The sequence below is a fragment of the Eutrigla gurnardus genome, assembly GCF_963514095.1.
Source record: "Eutrigla gurnardus genome assembly, chromosome: 19".
Classification (NCBI taxonomy): domain Eukaryota; kingdom Metazoa; phylum Chordata; class Actinopteri; order Perciformes; family Triglidae; genus Eutrigla; species Eutrigla gurnardus.
This window is the reverse complement of record NC_139930.1, coordinates 20,335,510-20,353,860: the sequence shown is the minus strand read 5'-3', so window position 1 is coordinate 20,353,860 and position 18,351 is coordinate 20,335,510. Positions and strand designations below refer to the sequence as shown.

The window sequence follows — 18,351 nt, the reverse complement described above, 5'->3', positions numbered from 1 at the left end:
ACCACTGATCGGTCCACTGGGGTTGGGTAATGCTGTCTCAGTACTGTCCAGAAGTTGTTGGCAAATGCCCCAAACGGAACTGTTGATGGAGCCGTGTCCAGTTGCCCACATTGTCCCAATATGGCACTTGCTGTGGTTGTGTCCGTGGCTCTTCCCAGAATCGCCCTCATGTCTCCCAGTGCCATGACGTTCCCAGCGGTCTGTGTCAGGAACGCCTCCATCCACGGTGTGGACCCTGAATGGAGGTTGGGCAGCCTGGAGTTCAGCGTGTCCAGGTCTCCGAACGTGAATGGTATGTATTGGACGTGTCCCCCTCCTCCTGGCACCGGTCTCAAAGGGAAGGCCGCTCCCAGGCTCTCTCCTAACGGCCTCATTAGGGGCTCTTGTGGGTTGTAACATCTGCTCTTCTTGATACTGGCAGGTTGTGGAGCCATCACCGCTCCTGACCTTAGCCGCATTCCTGCTGGGGAGGGTGCCTTCTCGGGGGGATGTGGAATCCTTGTGGTTTCCCCATAAAACCTGCCCTTCATTTGCAGGTGTGTCTTTTCTGCTGGTAGGTGCAGTCCATCCCTCATATTTGCAATAATTTCATCTATCCGCTCATCCTCCGTTCGCCTTCTGGTGGGGCTTGGGCTCCTTGGCGGGGTTCTTGGATTTGGAGCGGCCATGTCACTTAGATCGATCAGTTGAAATATCTCTGCCCCTCCTGTCGGTAGGCCAAAGTGGTCTGTGTTGTCTCTCATGAAGTCCTGATCGTATCCACATGTCATTGATTTAGGATTGTATCCTCCAGCCGCTCCCTGTTCCTCTTCCTCCTCTCGGCCTCCGGTACTGCAGGCAGGAGGCGCTACTCCGGTTGGCCTCTCCTTCCTTGGGTCGGTATGGTTTCTGCCACTAGGTGGCATCAAAGGATTGTTTGCGAGGGATCCCTCTGTTTCACTTTTTGGGTAGGTTGTTTCCGACCTGCTTTGACGTCTTGGTCCTCCAGGGGGCTCCAGCGCCTCTAGTCGCTGTTGCAGTCTTTCTATTTCTCTCTTCATTTCCTCTCTGTCTTTATCTTGTACGTGGACCTCCACGCCGGCCAAGGTTAGTACTGGCGCTTGCATTGCTGTGCCTGTTGTCTGTGCAGGCATAAATGGGTTGTTGTGTGTGTAGGAAGGGGGGGCTGTTGGGGGAGGTGTCGTTTCTGGAGGCCCAGTTGTTGACTTTTCTGATAAGACTGGATATAGGCCTCTCACTCCCTGCGCTTCTCCCACATCCTGTGTCTCTTCATGTTTGTCTCCCCTCTCTATTTTCCTCTGCTGGAACAGGTCTTTTAGCATTAGGTTTGCCACTCTTGTCTCTTCTTCTTGTTCTTCGAACGCCTTTTTGTGTGGTCTGAAAAATGATTGCTTGTCTTTTTCAGTCTCCATGTTCTGTCGGGCTCTCTGTAATCTTCGTTTGACATCATTCACCATCATATTCATGGCTTCTCTTGATGGCTGCCCGTCCTTGGTGATCCATCCCTTGATCTCCCACCTTTTCGCTACTGTCTTAACTATCTTCCCATCTCCCTTTTTACTTCTATCCTCAGTCCTAACTCTAGCCTTCAAGGTCTCCACAAAGTCTTCCATTCCCCTCTCGTCCAGTCCCTCAATATAATCATAAGAATTGCTCCTGACGTTACCCACATCAACCCCAATCCCACTAGGTTTATATACCAAACTCGCCTTAATAAGCTTTTCTAATTCTAGTATCTGTCTGCTCACTTCCGTTATCGTTGGTGTGTGTGTTCCTGCAGTTGCTGCTGAGTGAAGAGAGTCACCTCCTGGAGCGTGCAACAGGGTGTCGGCTACTTCTTCTTCTATGTCTATATCAAAAGACTCCATGCCATGTTTAAATTTTACGTATTACAACCGCTGCCTACGCTTCTCTGCTGGACAGCGCGGTCCCGGAGGAATTGTATCTGTTCCAAATTACTATACGCTTTCCTGTATTACAACCACTGCCTACGCTTCTCTATTGGACAGCGCGGTCCCGGAGGAATTGTATCTGTTCCAAATTACATAAATGTCCTGTATCACAACCACTGCCTACGCTTCTCTACTGGACAGCGCTGTCCCGGAGGAATTGTGTCGATTTCCAAATTACATAGTACTAGTTATGCAGTCTGTTGGTTAACCCAAAACACGCTATGATCGTTAATAGAGCGGCTTAATTATGTGCAAGAATTCTCATGATTCACGGAGTGTGGTGTGTCCGCTACTTCACGATACTACACACATAAGAGCCCTTCTATTCGTCCTTCATCTCGTGTTTTCTGTTAGGTTCAGTCACACATGTGTACACACTATGGCAGAGTTATTTTATCACTTTTGCAGAATATGCTTTCCTTTTACTCTTCTAACATTTTATCCTTTAGTTAAATTTTGTCTAAAGTATTCATACTCACACTCGGTAATTGTTGATCACTTAATTTATATGTTCAATATACAGAATTCAATTAAATAGGCTTCTGCTTACCTTTTCGGTTGAGCGCTCAGTGATCAACTTTCCCGAGAGTGGATGAACCCTTCTGGCCTCCGCTTTCTCTCAGGAAACCTCCTCCGTCTACAAGACAGGAGATAGTCGTTAGGATTGTCTTCTCCTCAAGCTTATCTCGTAACCATCCTCTGCTACCAGATTTGTTGTGGAAAAAATAGTAAGCTTGAATATTGAGCTTGAATATGGATATTAAGCTCAAACATACGAGGAGAGTTTATAAGTTGTATCAAAAACAGCGCTTTATTAGCACAAGTATCAAGAAAGCATATTCCGGCAGTTAAACGTGCACGGACCTAATAGTCAACTCAACATAGGGTTGAGTTCACTCAAAAAGGCGCTTACAAAGAGTGCGCAGTTCAATATATCCAAAACTCCACATGAGTCTGATTGGCTCAATCAATCGAAGCAGGCGGAGCGTAATTTTAGAATGCCGCGGCCTGGTTGGAGCACTGGGTATTTCCACCCACACTGGCTCATACGATTCGTCCTTCCAGGCGTTGTCATCTATGTGTGTGTGTGAATGTTGTCGAGGTGCATCTCTTCCGGTGCTATCTCTGCTAGGCACTGTATCAGTTTGCTGGCCGCTAGCCCCCACCCTTGCTCTCCCTTGCCGATGTTGGTATGTGCGTGGGCGCGTGTGTGTATGTGTGAGATTCGGACGCCATCTCTCTTGTGTGTACTGTCTCCTACATTGTAGCATGCAGGTGCCGTGCCCTGACGCAGTTTCTAACCCTTACAGTAATTTTCCACTTATCTGAACATCCGAGTCTATGTGTAGTAATTTAAAGCTGCGTGATTAGCTTATGTATTTACATTTTTCTCCACACACAGTATATAGAAAAAGTAGGCTAATAGGTTATTACATTTTTCTTCCACATGTCTGTTAAAAATATCATTGTTAACATGATAATTCATGAATAATTGATTTCATTTATGGTCAAAACTAATTGTTTTAAGTCATAATAATTAATTTAATGTGTTCTAATGTATTTCCTAAATTTTGGTGAACCTAGAAAACGATGAGATCTCATAAGAAATATAGACAGAATCAGATTAAGTTTCTTATACCTATGCACTTTCTGTGTAGGTTGTTTTTTTTTCTTTGCTAGTCTGAACTGAGAAACAGAGGGAACGAGACAAACAAGATGGCGAGCCCAGCCCAACGCTTCTGAGGACGAGACGAATGAGATGGCGAGCCCAGCCCAGCGATTCTGAGAGCGAGAGAGAAAGTTGGAGAAGCAGTGTGGCCAGCTGCAGAACCTACCTACCTCAACGACTCCGGATCATCTGAATCTCACACATTGACAGCAGATAAGATATACACACACACTTCTCACCTACCCGGGTAGTAGTAATAAAAGAAACTGAAGACAAGGAAACTCAATTGACATTGACACTCAGAACACACATTGGATCCCCCTCAACGGAACACACAAGAACGCTGAGCAGGAGTGCTCAGTGTCCCAGGACTCTTTTCTTTTCTTTTCTTTTTTTCTTTTCTGGCGCCTTATTATTTTGAAAAAGGGAACAACCAAGTTGTTTGTTTATTATTTTATTTCTCATCGATATTAAAATATCACCTGTTCAAACCACTCCTCTTTTTGAGTCATTCACCTAACTCCTACCGAACCTAGGGATGTGAGTATCCATTAATCAGGGTTAAAGGTGCTACACATATTAGCGGACATCATCTTGGATGCCAACAGTCAACAATAAACTGAGGCTATTGAATGACAATATTTTAATTTTTATTGCATATGATATGATTTTGTGAGGAAGGGGCGGGACTAAATAAGCTTTTTGCTTCCTCCTGTTCCCTCTCGAATATATTTTGTTTTTTTCCGGCTGAGACTGTTTATTTGTGTTGTGCTTCTGACATTTAGTTACTTTAAATTTTATGGTTATTTGTTGTTGTTGTTGTTTGCGATAAAAACCAAATAATAAAACAGTCACCCCAAAATACACACACAAGCAAAACTGATAATATAGCAGTCTAGAAATTACCAAACATACATAAGAGACAGAGAGAGATATTTAAAAGTTGAAAAATTAAGAAATGTCCGTATGTATGTGTTGACAATTACGTTCAATTAGCGGCCCGCGGGCCAAATCCGGCCCGCAAGAGCAAAGTGTCCGGCCCGTGCGGACCCAGTGACTAACTAATAACCTGCCATAAGGTGAAATAAAGAGTCGGTAAAGTTGAAAATATATTCACAGATTCGGGATCAATAAATCTGAAGAGAAACGTTTTCAAACACAAAAGATGCCTCTTTCCCACCGTAATATCATAGACTACGAGCTACAAGGACCAAAACCCAGATTTTTTACATAAATAAGCTGTCCTCCGGTCTGGACGGAGAACATTGATCTCTATGTGCAGCCGGGCGAGTGCGCAGGGACCGTCTGCAAATTACAAGACAACAGCAAGACGCTGCAAACAAAAATCATAGACTCCACTATTATACAATATTGTTTTCCTCTTGTGCACCACTTGCTGTAGTGCTGTTGTTTTTTGTTGTTGATCAAAATATTCTCCAGGGGCATTCAAATAAATAAATCGTTGATATTGGACTTATTTTATTTCAAGTGTACATTTTATCTGTCCCTCAACACAGGCTATGACTACTACTACTATCTGCTACTACAACCAACTACCACTGGTAGTACTAATCATTACAATCATAATACTTCAAATAATAGCAGCAACAATAATAACATTTGCACATAAAACAATGTTTAGTGGTCCAATGAAAAAAATAACAGACAATTTGGCCCTCGACATGGCAACCTGGACATAATTTGGCCCTCAGTGAAAACTAATTGGGGAACCCTGTCGTAGGCCTTCATGAAGTCCAAACATCGAATCTCTGCAGAGTGGTGAGAGCGGTTGAGAGACAGAGTTAAATGGCGGAAGATGAGAGTGACGTTGTGGCTAGCTTGATAGCATCGCCTTTTTCAAGGCGGCCTTTCACAGAAAAACTTCAAATAATAGAAAACGGAAGACCAACTCCAGAACTGGAATTAAAAGAAAAGGTTAAGAAAGTGGAAAGGCATTTCAAGACCTAAAATTATCAGCGATGTCCGTGGATGACGGGCTGTAAGAAAACAAACAGGCTGTACTGCTGGAGTTGCTTACTTTTAACAACTGACAAGTCATCCACCTGGGTCAGCGGCAGATTTGTCAGCCTTACAAATCTGACAAAGTCAGCCCACCGACATCAAGATTCTGCGGCACACCTGCAAACTTTTGGGGACACAAGAGTTGATCTTCAGCTAGATGAGCAGCGCCGTAATCATACTACGGCCCACAACAACAAGGTCAGGCAGAACAGAGAGATCCTGAAACGTCTCATCAATGTCGTCACATTTCTTGGAAAGCAAGAGCTGGCATTTCGAGGACATGATGAGAGTAAAGATTCCGAAAACAAGGGGAACTACTTGGAGTTTTTGACGGAGTATGACAGCCCTCTGCGCTGTCATCTGGATTCGGCCACTGTTTTCATCGGCACCTCCAGCAAAATTCAGAATGACCTGATTCAATCGGTGGCAGATGTAATGACCGAAGCAATGAGGGAGGAGGTGAGGAACACGCCTTTTGTCTCCGTTATGGTAGACGAGACAACTGACGTCAGTAACACTGCTCAGATGTCATATGTCCTGCGTTACACCACTGACGGTGGTGTCAAGGAGCGCTTTTTCCAGTTTGGTGATGTCAGTGGTGATAAGCGCGCAGAAGCCATAGCTCGTCAAGTTTTGGACTTTCTGGAGGACTGTGCCTGCCCTGCACCAATAAGGTAATTGCCCAGTGTTACGATGGAGCTGCAGTCATGGCCTCTGGACTGAATGGGGTCCAAGCTAAAGTCAAAGAAAAAATACCACAAGCTCTCTTCGTTCACTGTTATGCGCACTCTCTGAACCTCGTCATGTCTCAAAGTGCTGCCAAAATCAAAGAGTGCAAAGTGTTTTTCTCCCACCTAAGTGGCCTCGCAGCCTTTTTCACAAGGTCAGCCAAACGCACGAAACTCCTGGATGAAATATGCCAGTGAAGCCTGCCTAGAGTGACTCCAACACGGTGGAACTTTTCATCACGTTTGGTTTGCACTGTGTATGAGCAGAGAGAAGAACTCTTGGAGCTCTTTGAATTCATTGTTGACAACCACAATGATTTTGATGATGATGCTGTACACAGCGCTGATGGATACACTGCACTAGTGTTGTCACGATACCAACATTTTGGTACCGGTACCAACATGTGTTTCGGTACTTTTCGATACTTTTTCAAATAAAAAGTGAATGTAAAAAATGTCATTACTGACTTTATTTTAATAGAAAATCTTAGAACAATAACATATTAATCAGCAAATAAAATAAAATACCACAAAGAAAAGCTTTTCTAATGCACACAATTTTAAAAATGTGAAAATATAAATACAATAATGTAATATAAAATACAATAATATAAATAAACCAGCTCTATTTTTTTTCTTCCAGAGCTACTTTTGTTTTTTTCATGAGTTTAAATGACCTGTCGTTCCCTGAGCTCAGTGTGCAGGGCCCTCATTTATAAAGCTTGCGTACGCACAAAACGGGGCTGGAAACATGCGCACGCCACTTTCCACGCAAATGTTGTGATCTATAAAAACCAAACTTGACGGGAAAGTGTGCGTACTCGTAAGCAAACTCTGAGGCATGCGTACCGGTACGCACATTCTGGAGACTGGAAGGGAATCAGCAGTAAACGTGACTAAACTATATAAACTATATATTTTTGATGACTCGCACACATTTAATTACACTCCATATCATACGTTAGATCTGCGTTATCATGAGGAACTCCAGCAATGTTTTTGACGCTTTTAATGAGTGATAGTTTTTTTCATATTAACACCTTCTTTTAAAATCTGACTTGTATCTTAAATCAAAATCATTTTGAAATATTGAATCAGCGCTGTCACCGCAGGAGGAGGAGACGGCCCAAATGCATGTAATACAGTATACAATAAATACCTTCCATTAGATCACTGTAGAACACAGCGGGAATAACTAAATATTCTCCTTATTTATGTACATATATCATCAACGCACATACATACAGCCATTAAGCCATCGCATAATTGTTACACTTATCCTCGTTTTTAAACCACCAGAGCGCAGAGGAAATGCGCTATAATGAGTGGCACGCTCGTGCGCGCTCAGTCGTGGAGCGTGGAGAGCGCAAATTTATCGATGACCCCGAGCCACGTCCCACTGACCGACTGGAGGGTTATCAACAGGGCGCAAGAATCCGTGAGGATGTTATGCGTTTGTAATATAAAGAAGACAACAATCAATGTTCATTGTAAACGTATTCTTCTATTAATCACAGTGCGCGTTTGCCGTAGCTCATCTGCAACGTTGTTGATGGCGGTGATTGTGTCAAGCTGAAGTTGCAAGACGGCATTAGTGAGCACCCGACCGCTTGATGTGCCATGCGCCCCGGGGTGCGCTGCTGCTTTGCGCCGGACCCGGACGCTGTGCCGAGGGCCCGTCACCGTCACCCTCCTCACATCACCCTCCTCACCGTCACTCTCCTCTACGCCACACGCTGCAGACTCTGGAAGGACAGAAACTATTTAACGTTTTGTTATATATACAATAAAAGTTTAAAATCTGTTCACCCTTATCCCTCTGGTCTCAGTCGCGTCTGTGTCTCCCTCCTTTTCGGACACGATCCCCGTCAACGTCACATCAAAATCAAACTTCCTCAAATACTCTAGCTATACATTAAATCTATGTTAGGAGCGGAAAGATGTCATTTACCTTCAGATCACCGTCCGCTCCGTCCCACTGACGCCGTTGACAGCAGCAGCGATGTGTTGCCACTCGCACTGCGTCTTTTTATTCGTGATCCCGCTGCTGTGGCCACTAAATTAAATTATTGTCCGGGCCTCCACCTCCCCAACAAGTGTCTCTTTCTCCGTTTCTGAAAAGTAACGTTTCTTCGCTATTTTTCTGACCTGTCGCCGTGATTCACCACACGGAAACGATTGCATGCCGGCTCATTAACATAGTAAAATGTGGGCGTGTACAGGGCGGGATTCAGGTACGCACACTTGTAGGTGATCCTGTGATTTATAAAGGGAACATTGCGTACAGCTTGCGTGCGCACAGTTTTATAAATCAGATTTTTTTTTGGCGCACGCAAACTTTGGCTTTTTGGCGTACGTACACTTTTAGTAAGGATCCTACGCACAGTTTTATAAATGAGGGCCCAGGTCTGGGTGCTTGTCCTTTAAGTCGGAGGTGTTTCCGCCGTTAGCTAGCATGTTTTTAAACATCGTTTACACAGTGGTGCATCGGCGTTAACTGCCTCGCTTTGCGCATTTGTTTTTAGCTAAAGTACGGCTATATCGCACTTCACGGCGCTGGTTTGTCCACAAGTTGCGGCGTGGTGACGGGTGCAGCAGCCATTCTCCTCTCCGTACTCCTCTCTCTCTCTCTCTCTCTCTCTCTCTCTCTCTCTCTCTCTCTCTCTCTCTCCCTCTCTCTCCAACGTCTCTCTCTCTCCAAGCTTTGCTCCGTTTGTTGCTCCAGTCCACGCTGCTTGCTAACTTGCTAACTGTTTCCTCCGGCTTGCTTGCTTTTTCCTTTTATCTCCCCAAGCTGCGGCTCGCTCCTCGTCCTCTCAGCTGTAGTTACAACGCGGTGACGTCACGCGGCGAGTTCGCCGCGCTGTTGCGGGCGCTGCCGGCGGCGCTGCAAGTACCGGTCCCGTCCAAATGCTATATAGTACCGTTTTAAATGCCTCAGTACCCCGGTACCAAATTAGTACCGGTATACCGTGCAACCCTACACTGCACTGCTGACGGGCTTCGAGTTCTGCTTTCTCCTCGCCACATTCAACTCCGTGTTCGCCTACTCCGACGTGCTCTTTGGGATCTTGCAGAATAAGGAGTATGACATGCAGTTCTGTTTGTCGCATCAAGACGCACGCCAGGAACAGTACTGGACAGGATCGCCTGGGAGCTTTGGCACTGATGTCCATAGAGAAAGGACTTCTTTTGGAGCTCAAATCAAAGGAGAAACTTTATGACGCCGCCATCGCCCACTTCACAAAGAAAGGTCTTTGAAAAAGCAAAAAATGAAAACCTTGGTGGCTTTTTAAATCTCAAAATGCCAAATACCATAGAAGCATATCACACTCTTAGATATTACATTTACATTTAGGTCATTTAGCAGACGCTTTTGTCCAAAGTGACTTACAATAAGTAAGAATAAGATATGCTGGAATGCTGATAAGATATGCTGATTATGTCATGTCTATAATCATGTAACTATTTGATAATCATGTAATCATCCTCTTGATCGTGTTAACTTATTCACATTGTATTACTTAATATGCATTTTTATAATCTTGTTTAGGATAAATGATTTCATGTAATTTTTTTTTTTTTTTTTTTTACAAACACTGTACTGTTGTGCTTGATTTTATGTGGACCCCAGGAAGAATAGTCTGCATCATTATGTAGACTAATGGGGATCCAAAGAATACAATAAACAATAAACAATACACATTTAGCAGATAAGAGCCAACAGTTTCATTTTTTAGTTTGACTACCTTATAAAATTCACCTTCACATGGTATAAAACTAAAAGTTCACACAATCTGTCAGTAGCAGTTTGATACAGAAAGAAGTTTATTATTTATTATTTACATTTTTAAAAACACTGTAATAAACATGGTGGATGGTGTTAAACAGAACGTCCTGCCTCCACAGACTCCACAGGAACACTATCATAAACATCATCAACAATCATCAACTAATCATGTGACAGGAAGTCATCCTACCTTAGACAAGAGCACAGCGATGTGGTCTCTCCTTTCCTCCAGTGAGCTGGCGATCCAGCGGAGGACGGCCTCATACACAGTCCTCTCGTCTCTCACTCTGAGGTCGTCTCTGTTCAGGATGGCGCTGAGTTGCTGCACAGAGAGCTGCGGGAACTCTTCAGTGAAAACGAGCTCCTCAAAGTGGTCGACGATTAAGCTGTAGGCCTGGCGGTGCAGTTCGGGGCAGAAGCAGACGGCGGTGAACTGGAAGATGCCGATGCAGTTCTCTGGGCAGAGCTGGCTCTCCAGGAAGTCGCAGCACTTTTGAACGACGCCCTTCACATTAAACTGATCGGCTGCTAGAAGCAGCTCCTGAACGTTGTCCTCCGTCACTGAAACGGAGCCGGTGTATGCAAAGTCGATGAGGAGCTGCATCATGTCAGGAGTCAGGCCGGGGATGTTGAAGACGTTCCTCTCTGAAGAAGACCAGCGTTGGAAGAGAGCTCTGTGGGTCAGGATGAAAACACAAAGAAGAAGAACGAGAAACTGACATCAGCTGTTCCTTCTTTGCTTCACACTAATAACTAGGATAAGAATATAGTGGGGCACTTTTCAAAACAGGAGCAGAGTGTAATATGACTGATATCAAGGATCCTCCCAGTTTACTTTAGCTTTAAACCACATCACTGACAAACCCAACACGCTGAATGACACACATGAAACCTATTGAATAAATGACATCTGGAATGGAAATAGTGAATTATATGCATTTTGTAACAGATGTGTAACTTTTCTGAATGAACTCCATTCTAAAATCTGCTTTAAAGTACAGTAGTATGGAACTGAGAGACCAGCAGCTCAAATTCTACTTCACATTTTTAAAAAACAACAAAACAATAACACGTTTGGCAAACATCATGAATCCAACTTGAGTTGAGTCTACAACCGATGTACAAACTTCACATGTTGGAAGTTGATATGAGATGAATGGAAACAAGAAACCTCATTTGAGATGATCAAGTCATTATATTTATAAAATTGGCAGGAAACAAATATCAATACTATTTACAGGGGATTCGAGTCTAAATACAAAGTACAAAATAAGGAGGCTAAGCTAGAAAAGGGTATCGAGGAGGAAACACAACAAGGCTGACTTAACAAAGTAACAAACAAGCAAAAGGATCTAGAAACAAAGTAGCAACAGAACAAACCGTCAGTAGGAGTCGTGAACGAGATAACAAGGGAACAAGAACACTGGTTGATATGACGGGACATAACGAACTGGCACAGGACAAGGGGAGACGCTGACAACATATACACACGAGGTAATGGGAAACAGGTGAAACAATCAGGGAGAGGGCGGGACATCACAGACAGCGGAAACAGGGGCAGGAAGTAAAAATGCCTGAAACGAGAGGGAACACAGTTACTTCAAAATAAAAGACGAGACGACAATGAAGACAGTACAAAAAATGGTAACTTAACCGACAGACGCGGATCATGACAGATTGCAGCAAAATCTTCGTTCTAGTTGTACTGGACCGTAGTGCTGCGTTTGATACAGTAGACCACGGCATACTAGGCATTCTGGAAACATGGGTGGGGCTATCTGGCACAGTCCTAAACTGGTTTGAATCGTACTTGACAGAGACTACATTGTATCTATTGTTAACCATATATCTGAGTGAACAAAAATGACGTGGAGCTCCCCAGGGGTCAATCCTTGGGCCTTGTTCAATCACTACATGCTGCCAATAGATCAAATTATGCAGAAGCACAATATAACGCTGACGATACACAGACCTCTATAGCTTTATTAACTGGTAATTATGACCCACTAGACTCAATTTTTACCTGCATTTAACACATTAATGACTGGATGTGTCACACCTTGAATCTCTAACTGGAGACTAAAGACCAAGTCAGAAATCTTGGTATAGTTCTACATTCTGACCTTGACTTCAACAAACACATCAAGAATGTTCAAATAACTGTCTGCTATCACCTTAAAAATATTGCAAGAATTAAGTAATGATGTCCCAGCACGACCTTGAGAAACTTCTTCATGCATTTATTTGTAGTAGACTCGACCACTGTAATGGTATCTTTACAGGTCTCCTGAAAAAATCTATTCGACCACTGCAGTTAATCCAGAATGCTGGTATCAGGGTGTGAACCCGGCGGAGCCCTCAGGTCTTCCACTGCTGGTTTGCTTTAAGGAATCTAGTTTTTACTGTGTTATTTATCTGTTAATATTTTCTTACCATTTTGATGTATTTCCACTGTTCTCACTCCTCCTTTTTTAATCTTGTGGACTTCTTGTCTGTATTTCTGTTACACTTTCATGGTAAATAGTTTTACCTTTACTGTATTCTTTTTTGTTCTGTGAAGGCCTTTGATTGCCCTTGTGTGTGATTGGTGCCATATATCATATCCAAAAGATTATGTTGCCATGGTGATGAATAGACTCTGATCCCTGGTTACTTCCTGGTGTCTTAGATCTGCTACACATCGTCCTGTCGTCTCTCCTACATGTGAACAGTTTGGTAAGTGACAGTTTTTGATATTTCAAACATACAAGAATGTGACAATGTTCAGTCTTTACTGCAGTAAATGTACTGAAGCTGTAAAATACAGCTTTCACCTGAATGCATCAGTAAGAATAATCTAAGCATATCATGTATTATAGTACAACACTGTGTACTTTTACTGTGGATACTTTAAGTACAATTAGCTGATTAAAAAGCAGAACTTTCGTATTTTTACTGTGAAATACAGTAAATAAAAATATACTACAGAATTACATGTCGCCTAATAAACTGTAAAGACAAAAAAAGATTGTAAAAAACAACTATTACCATACAAATTCAACATATGTGATTCAAATTCAGTTTTTAATGCAATAACAGAAGTTGAGGAATTCTAATTCAACTATAGATTATTAAAACTCGTTTCTATGTTGCATAATTCGGCCCAAAGTCCACCACCAACTTGACATAATAAACTGAGTAGCTTATCATGAGCGTTGATGAATGACCAATGAAGATAATAGTTGCATGGTAGTCCTCAATAAGGTCCTCGGCTCTCGTCCCCATGGTACTCGTAGTCCACCTCTCTTCATGTTGATTGGGTGACATGGATCTGTTAGTTCAAAGACAAAGTAAAAAATGTCTTCTTGTCAACAACGGTGAAAAAGACAGTAACTACCCACATTCAGAGTTCTACCTCCCTGGGTCAAAATGTGTCAAACCTGTATGTTATTATTAATAACTTGAGGGTTCATTACCTCAAAGTTTACATTTGGAAGTGCATTGATATGTATTTAAAAAAGAAACAGACAATTTTAAGATGTTCTAACACGCGTTCACTAGGAGTATATGTATATTTAATGTGCGTCTCACCTGGATGAGTCTGGACAGGTGGGTCCTCGTCCTCCAGCCAACAGCTCATCCCTTCTCATTGAACCATGTCTACAGCTCTGGAGTGTGACCGACCAATCGCTGCATGAATGTTGCCTCCAGATGTTCAGCGTTGCATCTCAGAAACTTCTCATTTATCTGTCTTGCGACATGAGTTTTTGTGCTGCATGTTTTGGGGATGTCTTGAATGATGTTTTCTGATTGATGTTATATATGTTATTTTGTCATGTTGATAACTGCTGTGCATTTTTTGCAGATTTCCTTGTCATGAGTTGATCAGCTTCAAATATTGATATGAACAGTGACTTTGTCATTTTAATCTTAGTTTTCATATTTCATATTCTGTTCTGTTTTTAGGGTGACTTCAACATCTGTCTAGGGACTACAGATGAAAAAAGGCTCTTGGCTAATTCTGGAGCATTTACAGCAATGTTATTAATGTGCACTCTCCCTGTTTTCAAATAAACTTATTATTGAGAAGGAGAAAAAACGGACAAATAAATCCTTTACCTCCGACATTTGCAATTAAATTAAAACATACACTAACATTGGTTTTGTGGCATAATGTCGACCCAACTGAATGTACAAACAGTTTGCTGAATGCCAGGAAAAAAAATTAATGTCCATGTATACAAATGACTAGATTACAATTCCATGACTATTTCACTAATTGCTGTGAGACTTTGTTGGAAGTTCATGTCGAACAAAAGGCCAAAGCAATAAACGTAACAATGTAACTTCCTGACTGGAGTTCGAGCTAATCTGATAACAAAAGAAACAAACAAAAACACATGGACATGGTCTAACTCCCTACGACAGGACGACAACGGTGTTTAACGACAACAGGGATTCATCCCTACGGCTTCATGTTGGACATTAACGTCTGAGCTATTTACAATGTGAATAAAATGTTAGCATTGAAGCTAAAGGTATCTATGAAGAAAAGCTCAAAGATTAACACAAGGACTAAATGCGTATTTGAGTCAGTTGAAATATTTTAACTGGAGCGGTAACTTTGTGTGTCGCTGTGTCCTGAAAGCCTTTGAGATTCTCCTGCTGTCGTCTGGACGCTGTACAACTCAAACGGGACCAAAACATTATTGGTCTCACCGTTAACTACCGTTCATAGTTTTCAAGAAATGAGGTCCCATTGGAGACACAGGAAGGGGCGGGACTTTGTCTTTTCTAATGTGAGTATTGTTGCCGTAGTGACAGTGTACGTCTCTGCCAGCAGGTGGAGACTCTGCTATGGATCAGTGTGAGGACGGAGAGGACGGAGTCCTTCCCTCTAAAACCACCCGGGATGGGGGACATGACAGCCAGACCAAAGCTCAGAGGTGAGACTAGGATCTCGAAGTGTCCAGGACTCAGATCACTCCACCATCATGGTTCTCACTCAAAAACATATACAGTATATACATGATATTAACTAGATCGCTTTATTGAGTTTAAAACTGAACCTTGTTATTATCTGACTGTCCTGAGGTGAAGAATCAGGTCTTGGTCCAGACCTTTGTAGTCCATGTAGGGGATGATCTGAATCTAGTGTCGACTCTCCTGTTGAATCCATTTGTTTTCACTTTGGTGAACAATCACTGAGACCAGAAGCTTTAATTGCCTTCAATACGGTTAGTTGTCTGAGAAGAAGAAGCAGTAAAGTTTGATGAGTCAAATAAATATTCTGATTAAATATTAACCTGACACACACCTGGACCTGACGCTGTAACCTGCTGACACGCAGCTGATCAGCTTCAAATATTGATATGAAAGGAATGAAAGTTTAACTGGGAAATTCAGATCTTTTCTCTGTTGGTCTGTTGGACCACAAAAACACAGTGTCGATCAACAATAACTCACAACAGCATGATGGAATCTTCCACCTGAGTGGTTTGTAATTTACACACATGAAACATTTGCTGAATGAATAATGTGATGGTCTGAACTGCCAAACATCTCCCACAATGCAACTTGCCCCTCACACTACTTAGTTTGACAGCAGGATCGTTTTATGTTTATTTGCACCACTCATGACATTGCAGATAGGAAGGGGGGGTTTCCTCCATATCGTGACCTATGTATCATGATAATATTGTATTGGGATAATATCATAGTAAAATTATTTCTTAAATTGTATTTATTGCATCAGGATGCAGCAGCACAGACCAGACTCCCCTGGACCAAGACCTGGACCCAGCTGTGTATCCATAAAGAGTGACTGCTCTATGCCTAACATTATTAACTTTAAAGGTGACCAAGCTGCTGATGGAAGGTAAGAACTGAACCTGAACTCTCATTAGAGGATGAATCAGGTCTAGACCAGCACCTTAATCAATAACTCAGAGTCCACCAGCCCTGAATCCTGCAACCCGTTCTGTCTTCTGAGCCACGATGAGTGACAGACAGTCTCTTGTTTCACTGAAGCTCGAACAGAAAGGACCAATTAAACTGGGATTAAACTACAGAATATGAAATAAACAATCTGTTGGGGATGTAGCAGGAGCAGATTTGGTTATCAACAGCTAATTATTAATGTCAATATGATTATCGATATTAATAACTATATTTAATATATTATCATGATATAATCATGAATAAACGGGGCACCACCCTGGGATCAGGGAAAAGATAACCTAAAACTGTATTCAGTCTCAATATAAAAGGTCTTATACTCACATGCCAAGGATCGTGATCATTGGCATAGAAGTATGAAACAATCAAACAATTCAATAAAATAATAAAATAATGGTTGTCAGCCAATAGGGCACCAGTTGTGTGACGTTGCACTTCGCACCCAGGTGAGAAGTGAAACTAAAATGGAGGTTGTAGTTTTTTATCTCCTTTGTTCCTTCATGACCGCATGTGGAGGCTTTTGTAGGCCGCATTGTGTAGTCCTAATGGTGAGGTCCCAATAAATCCAACCTTAAAGAGACAATGAGGAGAAAACCTCTTGAAAGAAAAGACTCATAGACGGGAAAAGTAAAGCGTTAATGACATAGAAGAGTAGCGGCCAGGCTAAGCTAAGCTAAGAACAGAAAGACTCCAAACTAAACAGACACTAAACTCGAGCACCGTCTTCCTCTCACTCAAGGGAGATTGTAGAGTATTAAGTAAGACACTTTATATCCACCAGACTCTTATTTTAGGTTTTAACATAACTGATAATACCCGAGGAGGTGTCTATTATCAGGAGGTAATGGACTACGTGAAGGACAGAACCATCAGACGCCCAGTGGAGATTTTGCAACCAAAATGTAAAGTTGTTTCACAAGTCATAACTCCGTTTCCCCATCATTGTCACCCCATAAGGTTCTCATGCAACGGAAACATTGTCCACTGCTCCCGTTAATAGGACGGACCTTAGATACGACTTGGCAACGGGAGATATTTCTAGTCCGCTCAGCTTATAGAACCCTTAGGCTCAGCTACAAACCACAAAGCTAACATTATGCTAGCAAAACGCTGAGTGCAGCACTAAGTCGGATCCACAGTGCAGGACTAAGTCGGGTCCACAACGTGGTCTAATGTGACCCCGATCCATTTATAGTATTGATTCTGACACTAGCATCGTCTCTTAGAGCAAGACTCATCAATATAAAGATAAACAGAGCAAACTGATTCATGAAGCTCAACTAGTTAGAATCTGAAATTGTATTTAATGTATCAGGATGCAGCAGCAGAGACAAGACTCCCCTGGACCTGGAACTGGTCCCAGCTGTGTCTCCATGAAGAGTGACTGGTCTATGCCTCGCAATATTAAATTTAAAGCTGACCAAGCTGCTGATGGAAGGTAAGAACTAAACCTGAACCCTCCTTAGAGGATGAATCGGGTCTAGACCAGCCAGAGAAAAGTTAAGAGTCAGTGAGAAGCTAAATTGGCTAACGTGACAGCTACTGCAAGCTAAGCTAAGCTAAGATGTGCTAAAGTGGGTTTACATCGGAGCTGACCAGTTCCGTAAAGTGAAGCCAATGCTGAAGAGCCTTAAACTGTCAATCTATCTGGTTGTATAGAAGTCTATAAGAAAATGGTCCTACTTCTCTCTGCTGGCCACCAGGGGGCGACTCCTCTCTGGTTGTATAGAAGTCTATGAGAAAATGGTCCTACTTCTCTCTGCTGGCCACCAGGGGGCGACTCCTCTCTGGTTGTATAGAAGTCTATGAGAAAATGGTCCTACTTCTCTCTTGATGTGTTATCTCAGTAAACATTGTAAACGTGAGTTTATGGTCTCAATCTCTAGTTTCAAGTCTTCTTCAATCCAGCATGATGTTCATTTAGTACATTATGGTCCATTTAGAGTCCACCAGACCAGAAAGCAGGGGATGCTTTAGGGGGCGGGGCTTACCTGCTGATTGACAGGTTGCTACCACACTACCAATGCTGGTTAGCTACTAAGATGACTTAAACACTTAGCTGTAAAGTTGACCTTGAATTATGAAGCTAACTTTGTTAGCAGATTCACACCAGAATCCAGATGGATCCAGATCCAGTAAGGTTGCCGCTCTGGGTGCCGCTCTGCCGCTTGTTTTCATCAGATCCACGCTTTGTGCAGAATCTGAGGCTTCAAAACTGTAGTCCACAAACCAACATGCGATGTCGCCATGACA

At 42.6% G+C, this 18,351-nt stretch overlaps 1 pseudogene across 1 annotated transcript in view; it reads left to right on the top strand.

The window, feature by feature from the left end:
- LOC311030190 overlaps window positions 1-18,351 on the top strand; it is a 163,494-nt pseudogene that overhangs the window by 129,464 nt on the left and 15,679 nt on the right. The window lies entirely within an intron of this gene.